We start from the raw sequence: 9,413 nt of genomic DNA on the forward strand, positions 1-9,413 counted from the left end.
TAACTATTCTATGACGTTTTATGTAATCCGCCTAGAGCCATATGGAAGAAGGGTTTAAAAATATAAAAATAAATATAAAAAAGAATGAATGAATGAATGAATATAATTTATGTACATAACCCCCAACATAGCCCCAACACACCTACATAAGCCCCAACATACCTACCTGTGGGACTGCTTACCTCCTTATGCCCCCTGCAGGGCACTTTGCTCTGCGGGTATGAATCTGCTGAGAGTCCTGGGGCCCCAGGAAGCGTGCCTGGGCTCAACCAGAGCCAGGGCCAGGGCCTTTTTGGTCTTGGTCCCTACTTGGTGGAATGAGCTCCCAGAAGAACTACAGGCCCTGACAGAGCTCTTTAAGTTCTGCAGGGCCTGCAAGACAGAGCTCTTCCACCAGGCATTTCGTTGAGGCCGGGTGTTGCTGGTGCTGGGGATTAACAGCAGATCCACCCACCCTGGTTCGAGGATTCGGTATTAGTCCTGCCTGGAACCACTGAGCGATTCACCCCTGGTTCTTCTTCCATCATTGACTACATCCAGTTTTCAACTGCTTGAGACATTGGGGGAAGAATTTTATATTTTTAACCGCCATTTTGATTCTATTTATCTTGGGGAATTGTTGCTGTAATATTTGTGCGTGTTAAGATTGGATTAATGTTTTATGGTTGGATGTTTTATCTCATGTGTATTGTGAACCGCCACGAGCCAGCTATTATTATTATAAATTTAATAAATAAACAATAGCCTGTTTGGTGGTCAAATGGGACTCCTTTTTCACCAGGAAAAAAACCCTGGTTGGATCCAACCTCAAGAACAAATGATTTGAAGGAGTGACAGGCTCAACAAGCGGCATAATCTGAAACTCAATCCAGATAAGACAGAGTTTCACGTTCTTGCCACAAAGTAGTCCTTCTGCGGTGGAGAGATAAGTAGGAATTTCGTTTCTACGATACAAACTGTTAGCTTACGATGAGTAGTAATTTGTCGTCCACAGTAGGCATCTGTCGTCAGTAAGAACCTCCAGTCTTTGCTGAAATACGGTGGTGCTGAGAGGTATAAAGACCGTTGATTTCTACCGCTTCAAATTGCCATTCACCTTCTTTAATGCATTTTCCCCTTGGGCTTTCCCCATTACAGAAGTCATTGGACAGTAATTTTCTTGCCAGAGTTAGCAGTACATGTTGAGAATCAAAGCCCTTTTGTTGAGTTGGCTATTGGAAAGGTATGCGTTTTTGACAGGTTGTTGAATATCAGAATGTAAGAAGGCTTGTTGGATTAGACCAGTGGTCCATCCTCTCTCACACAGTAGCCAAACAGTTCCTTTGAAGGTCCAACAATGGGACACAGAGGCCTGATGTTATCTTCTGGCACTGGTATTCAGAGGCTGAGTGTCTCTGAATGTGGAAGTTCTTTTTAGTCACCATGTCTAGCAATCACTGAGAGGCCTTGCAGAATACTGCTTCTCTGCATATGGTAGATCACAGATTGTGTGCAAATTATCTCCTATGCACTGATTTTGATGGAGTCTATAGGGTGAGTAGAAAGCTGCCAGGGATTCTCTCGAGGCCCAGATCTGTTACATGATGTTGCCTGATCGTCCCAAACAGGGACTGAAAAAGTGTACATCAAAAACACTTATGTAATTGGGCCGGACACAGTATGCAGGAAGTTGTCTCTGCATCACAGGAAACGATGTGGGGAAGAGTTGCTGGGGACAAGTTGTGATGTGTCCATGGGGAGTATGTGTCTGTGTTTGTTAGACCCTGCTGAAGAGGTTAAAGCTGAGGGTAGAGGGCATAGAGAGTGGAACAAGTTGAAATTAAAGAAAAACCACCCCTAAATTAAAATTTCTAATTGTCTAATTTCCCTAAATTTCTAAATTAAAAAAAACACACACCCTAAATTAAAATTTTGAATGCTTTCTGCTGTAAAGGTAATAGAAAGGACCAATCCAGATGGCTCTGGTCAACCTGATCTTGTTAAGTCTCAGAAGCTAAGCAGGGTCAACCCTGGTTAGCCCTTGGAAGGGGAGACCACCAAGGAAATCCAGGGTTGCTATGCAGAGGCCAGCAATGGCAAACCACCTCTGAACATCTCTTGCCTTGAAAACCCCAAGGGGTTGCCATAAATCAGCTAGGACATGATGGCATCTTTCATCACCAATGGAAGGAAAGCCTAACGCAACTCCTTCATTAAATAAGAACCAAAGATTTTCATGACAACTCACCAGTCTAGACCCAACTAACTAGGAGGGCTGGGTCAAACTGGACTTACTCAGAATTCCACTCCTGATTAGAACAATACTGTTGCCATCCTCCAGGCAGAGCCTGGAGATCTCCTGGAATTACAACTACTTCCCAGAATACAGAGACCAGTTCCCTTGGAACAAAATTTAGAGACAGTCCAAGGTATATGATTGATTCCAGGTGAAATCCCTCTGCAGAGTCCTTCCTCTATAGTCCCCGCGCCCAAACCTTCAGGAATTTCCCAGGCTGGAATTTCAAAATCCATGCTGAATTCCCCAAAGAAGGCAGAGAAAGATCTCAGATGAGGTTACACTGCAAAGAAAGGTGAGTATCCAGGCTAAAATCTCCCCATGAAAAACTTCATTCCTTCTTAAGTAAGGAAATGTTCAGCTGATGCTGAGGCTGTTCTAACAGGCTGCCTGTATCTTTAAACTTCAAGCCCCATTTGCATAAATGATAAAAGTGCAGCAATTTACCAAAAATCATTTGGCTTTAATAAGTAATTTCAATCAAATAGTTAAGGGAGAATGTCACTGAAGCTAATTTCTAAGTGCATTCCAAACAGATGGGAAATGGGAAGAGCCGAGGATTGAAAGCGAGGTTTTACTGTGACACCCTCTTTTGCAGTCTGGATTACGGTTTGATCAAGTCCCAGCACCACGAGAAAAACAATTTAAATTTATTATATTAACTGAGCGTTGATGGAAGAGGCCCCAGCTATGCAAGGCAAAAGTGCCCTTCAGTTTCCCGACAAAACACCAAACCAAACCAAAACATAGAGGCCAAGCCCCCTTTATAATAAAAGCAGACTTTGGCCCGCTTTGTGCTAGAAAAGAGAGGTAACAATGGGGTCCCTTTTCATAAGATGCTACTTCTTGCTGGCAATGCAGAATTAGCTCCCGATTTCAATAATCTACATAATTTCCAGTTCAGTTTTAACACTGAGAAACTAGCTATCACTCATTTCTCTTGTACATCAAGGGCAAAAAGGAAAAAAAAGGGGGGGGGAGGGGGAAGAAACGTAACCCAAGGAAAAAAAAATCACCCTGAGTGTGGGGACAAAATATTTCAAGCAATATTCCGTAGACTGACAAGCAGTAAATTAGGGAGTCTTGTTAAGTACAATATAGAAGTCATCCCTCTATTGATCACATATAATTTACATCTTACAAAGATGTGAATTCTTGCATTCTCACTCCACAAGGAAAATCTCAATGATTTATTCATTTCAAATAAAAAATAGAAGGTAGATGAGAAGAATTACTTCACAGGCTGCGGCTTTCTCAGGGCACTGGTGCGAGGCTCTTTTTTTCCCCCCGCACTGCCCGAGGGGGCTTTGTGTGCGAGTCCCTCTAATTAACAAGGTGAATCATGCGGCAGCTCTCTAATTAGTGAACATGACAAGCCAATGGGAACGAGCAGGCAGACCTGGCGGACAGACGCGGTCAACAAAGGCAGAGCCCTGTGTCGTTGGGGGAAAAAAAGTACATTTCATGTAAATAAAGTACAAAAAGTAAGAGAATCTGGGTAAAACCTAATTTTCTTTCCTTTTTTCCCCCCTTCTTCTTCTTCATGTTTTCAGCTTATGCCTCATTTATTTTCAGACATAAATACTGGCACTATAAATCAAGGCTCCCAGCTCTGGTCACACCACACAACCACATGGACGCATACCTCCCTCCAAATCAAAAAGTCACTCCCCATCTGAAACAAGCATCTGCTTAAGGGCCTCTATTTGTTTTCTGCCTTATTTCCCTCTTTTTTTTTTTTTTTGTTAAGTGTGATGGATTCATTATGTGTTTGTTTCAAAGCAACCTTCATTCATTCCTTCTGTTCGAAACCAGCTTGTCCCAAAATCAAAGGTGATTTGGTCGTTGTCTATTCAGGCTAGCTCCGAGGTAATTTGGGCTTGTTTTTCTCTGACCGTTATTCAAAATGGCCCCTGACCAAGGTTCCTAGAAATTGCTGCCTGCGGTTGCCTCATGGATCGGGAGGTTTTCTCGGTCCCCCTTCTCGAGCTTCCTGGAAAAGGGCTTGCAGTGGCCAGAAGCACGGCAAAGAACTCCTTATGGTAACAGCTTGCCATGCAATGATGGCCACCGTGGAAATGATTTAAAGTGGAATCTCTGTGGCAGCTGTTTCAGTGCACTCACCCTGAACATTATTCCCGTGGCACAAATTTTAATCCTCCCCTTAAAAAACAAAGGCACTTGTATTCTTTTCTCTTCCTCCTGTGTTGTTACTATTACTATCTAGTTCTCCTTTAATGATTACATGCTGGCTGCAAGGTCCTTACCAAGCATTTTGCTTCTGTCCAGGAACAGAAAAAGAGAGACCGCTTCCGCACGGAGGAATAAAACACACACTGCCTCCTGCTTGCAAACATGTGATAGGAAACCACGCATTTTCACACCTGATGGGAGAACCCTCCTGCGTTATCCCGCCGCCTCATTGCGGCTTTTCCTTTCCCTATGTGGTAGCAGAGAAGCCTAAAGTGTGGACAACTTCTCCCCCCACTCCTCAATCAATGCAAGCCACCAATCCCTTCACAGTGGTTGTTTTAGGGACTCAAACTTCCTCCCCACCCCGAAGGCCTGAAATTTATTATTATTATTTTTAAAACACACTTCCACATTGCTAAGAGGAAACACCACAACAGTAAAACAATTTTAAAAACTTCTGTGTTGCTACGGGATCATGCCACAACACTAAAACATTTCTGTAGATCCTCTTTCGGGATACTTTGTATAGTGGTCTCTCTTTACTTTTGGGTGGATTTGTGATAGGCTGGCCATGGTAACTGGACCTTGATGATATGCCACCACTATAGAAATCACTGGAAGCTCTATAATACAAACCACAGAGTTTTCAGCAATTCCTGGAGAGGTGTGTTAGTACACTGAGGTGGCCCTGGAAGTACAGTTGCCAAACTCCAAATGAAGCCTGGAGCTATTTCATTGTTACATTTGATTTTCAGACAATAGAAATCAGTTCCCCCAGGGGAAATGGTAGCTTTGAAAGATGGACTCTGTGACATTATATCCATCATGACCCTCCCCTTTCCAAACCCCTGCCCTCCCCAGATTCCCCCTCCCCAAATCATCAGGTATTTCCCAACCCAGAGTTGACAGTGCTACTTGAAAATGATGATGTCAACCATTCAGTCATGTCTGATACTTAATGATCCTATAGATCAAGTGTTGCCATATTTTTTTGATCTTGCCCAGCTTCTTTTAGTTGAATAATGCTCTGGCAAGTGTCCATTTTGATTGTAACTTACCACCATGTTCTTTGTCAGCCTGAACATGGCAGTTATATAATAGTACACGTGAAAAAGGATCCCAGGGTTGTCCTGAACATAACCAGCCCCCTCCAGCAGATTGTGCCCACAGCTCAGTCAGAGATCAATGCTTTTAGAAACCACAAGTGTTGTGTGTTCTTCTGGTTTTCCTATCTCTATGCACAATTTCATACTTTACTTCCCAGCCCTGCCCCAGACCTCAAAACTGTCTTTCCTTGGCAGTAGCCATGTCAGTAAAACTTCATTCCAAGGACCTAATCCCATTTGAATATCCCTTTTGATTTACAATGCAGCAGAAAGGCTTTTGAGTTACAGTGCAGCAGAACATCCTTTTTGAGTTACAATACAGCAGAAACTTTTGAGTTACAATGCAGCAGAAAGGCTTTTTGGTGCACAACCAACTTAAGTATTTGCCATGGAGCATCATGAAATCACTTCAGGTAGCAAGATGTCTGGGAGTGAAGCTAGTGGAGGCCAAAACTGAGAAACTGGTTAAGAGTAAAATTTGCACTTCTGTGACATGGGAAACAGTTGCAGGATGTTTATTACTGTTATGGGGGTCTCTTCTTGGTACCCCATAACCGGACATCTAAGTAAAGTCTAGGTCAACATGTGACAAATATTCTCAAGAGTCCAGTTAAAGACTAACAAAATTTGTGGCAGAGCATGAACTTTCATGAGTCACTAACACAAATTTTGTTAGTCTTTCAGGTGCTACTGGACTCTTGGTCTTTTCTAAGGTTACAGACAGACTAATATCATTCCCCCTATTCTCAAGTGAGAAGAAAAGTGCTACTAATGATACATTCAAAGGTACCAACAATGATGATACATGATGTGAGCCAAAACACCCTAATTTCTTGTATGCGTTAACAGGCTTAGTCCGGCTTGCAGGTGTTCCATCCCCTCAATTATTTCAGTTGCCATTTTCCATACCTTTCCCATCAATTCCTAGAGTCACCTATGTCACTTTCATTTTTAACAGGAAGTGACATTTTTTTAACAGGAAGTGACTGTTGTGGCCTTCCCTTCATAGCCACACCCATAGCCTTCCTGCTGGTTGCCAAGCAACTCAACTATCTTGAACATTAAGATATGGCATGAATTGTGCCTGGGACTTCCTGAATGCAAAGAAGGTTCTCCCCCAATTGAGCTATGGACCTTTCCTTTGCCTTAGAGTCCTAAGGACACTGCTGGGCATAAGCCCTATTGAATAAGATAGGATTTCCTTCTAAAATGACCAGCCTAAGCTTACTCCTTTAAAGTCTTATATGCAGGATGGGCAACTGATTAGAGGTTGTTTAATAGTTCATTTGTTCGTTTACTGTTGACTTCTTAGCTGATGGATTAAAAGCCAATTGAACCGTATTGCGTAAACATGGAAAGAAGTGTGGGATGGTTTTAGGACTGCTAACCTCCAGCTGTCTCCAGCTCTCTTGGGATCATTACGAATCCCCAGGTGATATAAATCAGTTCCTATGGAGAAAATGGCTGCTTTGCAAGGTGGACTGTATAGCATTATGCCTCACTCAAGTCCCTCCCCTCTACAAACTTTGCCCTCTTCAGGCTCCCGTCCCCCCAAAAAAAACCCTCCAGGTATTTCACAAGCCAAAACGGGCAGTCTGAGATTTTTGCAGGGTGGTGAATGCAACCAAAAAACAGCTTCTCGCTGGCCTCGAAAGCACATCCATAATCCCAGCTATTACGATAACTTTTGCTGCCATCCTGAGTACACTTTCCTGAGAGTCAGGAAAACTTGACTTACTTCTGAGAAGGCCTGCTTAGGCTTGTTCCCATAATTTACTAGGAAGATGGCAGAGTCCTCTGTGCCGATTCTAAGGAGGACCTAATCTGGCATTTGACCTCCTCGTGGCTGTAACAGTGTCTCCAGCTGGAGGAAAGCAGTAGACGTTCACCTGGCCAAGCCTCATAAATCTTGGTTTGTAAGTACCCAAAAGAAGAGCAAGACAGAGCATAGTTCTGTAGCAGCAGACACCGCAGTGGGAGGAGCGACTGCTCCGGTGGAGATTCCAAAACAATATTCAGATGCTTATTACTTTGTGAAACTTTCACCTGGGGCTAAAAGTGTTCCCAGCTTGGTCTCTGCTTGAAGGTGTTTTTTTTTTTTTTTTAAGTCACAACAGCGTTGAGCAATAATGTTTTAGAGCTAGAGGGATGTGTGTGTGTGTGTGTGGTTGTGGTGCTCCAGGCGGGGGTGGGGGAAATAACCTCCACAGGCAGACTGTAACAGCTTGCTATTTTCAGAATTGCCGCCATCATTTTTAATGTTTGAAAACTTCCAATTTGTCATGGAAATAACCTTCACGGGCAAGCACTGTTCTAGCCGCGCTCGGGAGAAAGCCGAGTTTTGCCTTGGCTGAAGGCGGCTTCTGACATTAGAGTTTTTATTCCAAAGGGAACTTCTGCAAGTCACCCCGAGGACTCAAATTATAACATGAGAAAGTAGGGGTGCCAACTCCGGATTGGGAAATTCCTGAAGACTTGGAGACAGTGCCTGGGGAGGATGAGATTACAGACAGATTGCAGAATAGAAAACAATCAGTTAATAGAGCAATAAGACTGGGATTGCAGAATTGGACAATAACGTAAACAAAAAGGGGTGGGTGGGAAAGGATTAAGGCATGGCATGCCGTAATATAGAAAGTGGGCAACGAAGGCAGAAGGCAGTGCAGTAAAAGTCAAGCGATACCTACAAAAATATTGCCGTAGAGTTCCATTGAAATCAGAATGACCCAAAATACATGCTAGGAACCAAAGTGGGGTATGCAGGGGAGATCCAATCTGATTTTCCTGTTCAATTTAGCAAATTAGTCTGAAATGTCCTAAATGCATTTTAAAATTGGATATGTTTCCAGTTCCAAATATGGGCCACATCTAACTTAGGTACTGAAATAGCTGCATGAGTATGCATTTTACTATAACTGAAAGTATAAGTTTTTTTGGATTACTTACGTCCTTTTATTCATTTTATTGTATAGGTTCATTCCTTATATCAAATTTGATTGCTCTGACTTTTGGAGAAAAATAACTTTCAAAACGCTATAAGTTAAAAGTCTATTTTAATAGCCTGCATTGATTTCTAAATAAATACACCGAGCCTACCTTCTTTCCAAAAGGAGAATCTTGGCCTGTTTGTGCATGGAGTATTAGTAGATTCCAGAAGATCTCAATGCACTTTTGTTCTTATCTCTCCAGGGATTTCCTTTCCCATTCAATGAAGAGGAAAACCCTCAGCGTGCCACAGAGATTTCAGCAGCTGTCAGGCTTTTGATTTTTAAGGTTCGGAGGAAGATTTTGTGTGAGTTGATGTCGCTTTCAGATGTTGTTGGGAAGCTGGCTATCCTGCCTTGGGCTTGAGCCACACCTCGGGCAGGCTAACATTTAGACTAGGTTTGGGGAAATTGGATTATTGTCTTACAAGCCATCAAATGTGCTCATCGTGGCAAAATGCTACTGAAATCCACTGACGTCCAGAGTTAAATCTTTAACCTTGCGGTCTTACACCCAAGAGGACGCCCACATGAGCTCCACGGGACATGGGAATTCGGGCGCATACATTGGATTGGAGGTGCATAATTTTATTTCCTTGTGACTGACTTTTCCTGGATTTCGAACTCTGTATTGATAACCATTAACCAGAAGCCCCCCAACAACTGCACCGACAGAAAACGTAACCACAGTGCGGACAAACTAGATTGTTGAACGGCTGATTGTTAAATTAAACTGTTTCATTACAAGTCTTTTCACTGTTAAATATGTTTATTGTCAAGATGTTCATTGTACTGTATTGCTTTATGAGAGTTACAACGGAAACCACCCTGAGCCGAAAGAGAGGGCGGTATATA

General features: G+C 42.8%; 1 long non-coding RNA gene across 1 annotated transcript in view; it reads left to right on the forward strand.

Moving 5' to 3' along the window:
• The window catches only part of LOC143823500 (uncharacterized), a 34,492-nt gene extending 25,337 nt beyond the window's left edge, over window positions 1-9,155 (forward strand). The window contains exon 3 of the long non-coding RNA XR_013226495.1: window positions 8,764-9,155. This is a non-coding gene — a long non-coding RNA (uncharacterized LOC143823500). The remainder of the gene's footprint in view (window positions 1-8,763) is intronic.
• Window positions 9,156-9,413: the final 258 nt, after the last annotated feature.

The sequence above is a fragment of the Paroedura picta genome, chromosome 14, assembly GCF_049243985.1.
Source record: "Paroedura picta isolate Pp20150507F chromosome 14, Ppicta_v3.0, whole genome shotgun sequence".
Taxonomy (NCBI): Eukaryota; Metazoa; Chordata; class Lepidosauria; order Squamata; family Gekkonidae; genus Paroedura; species Paroedura picta.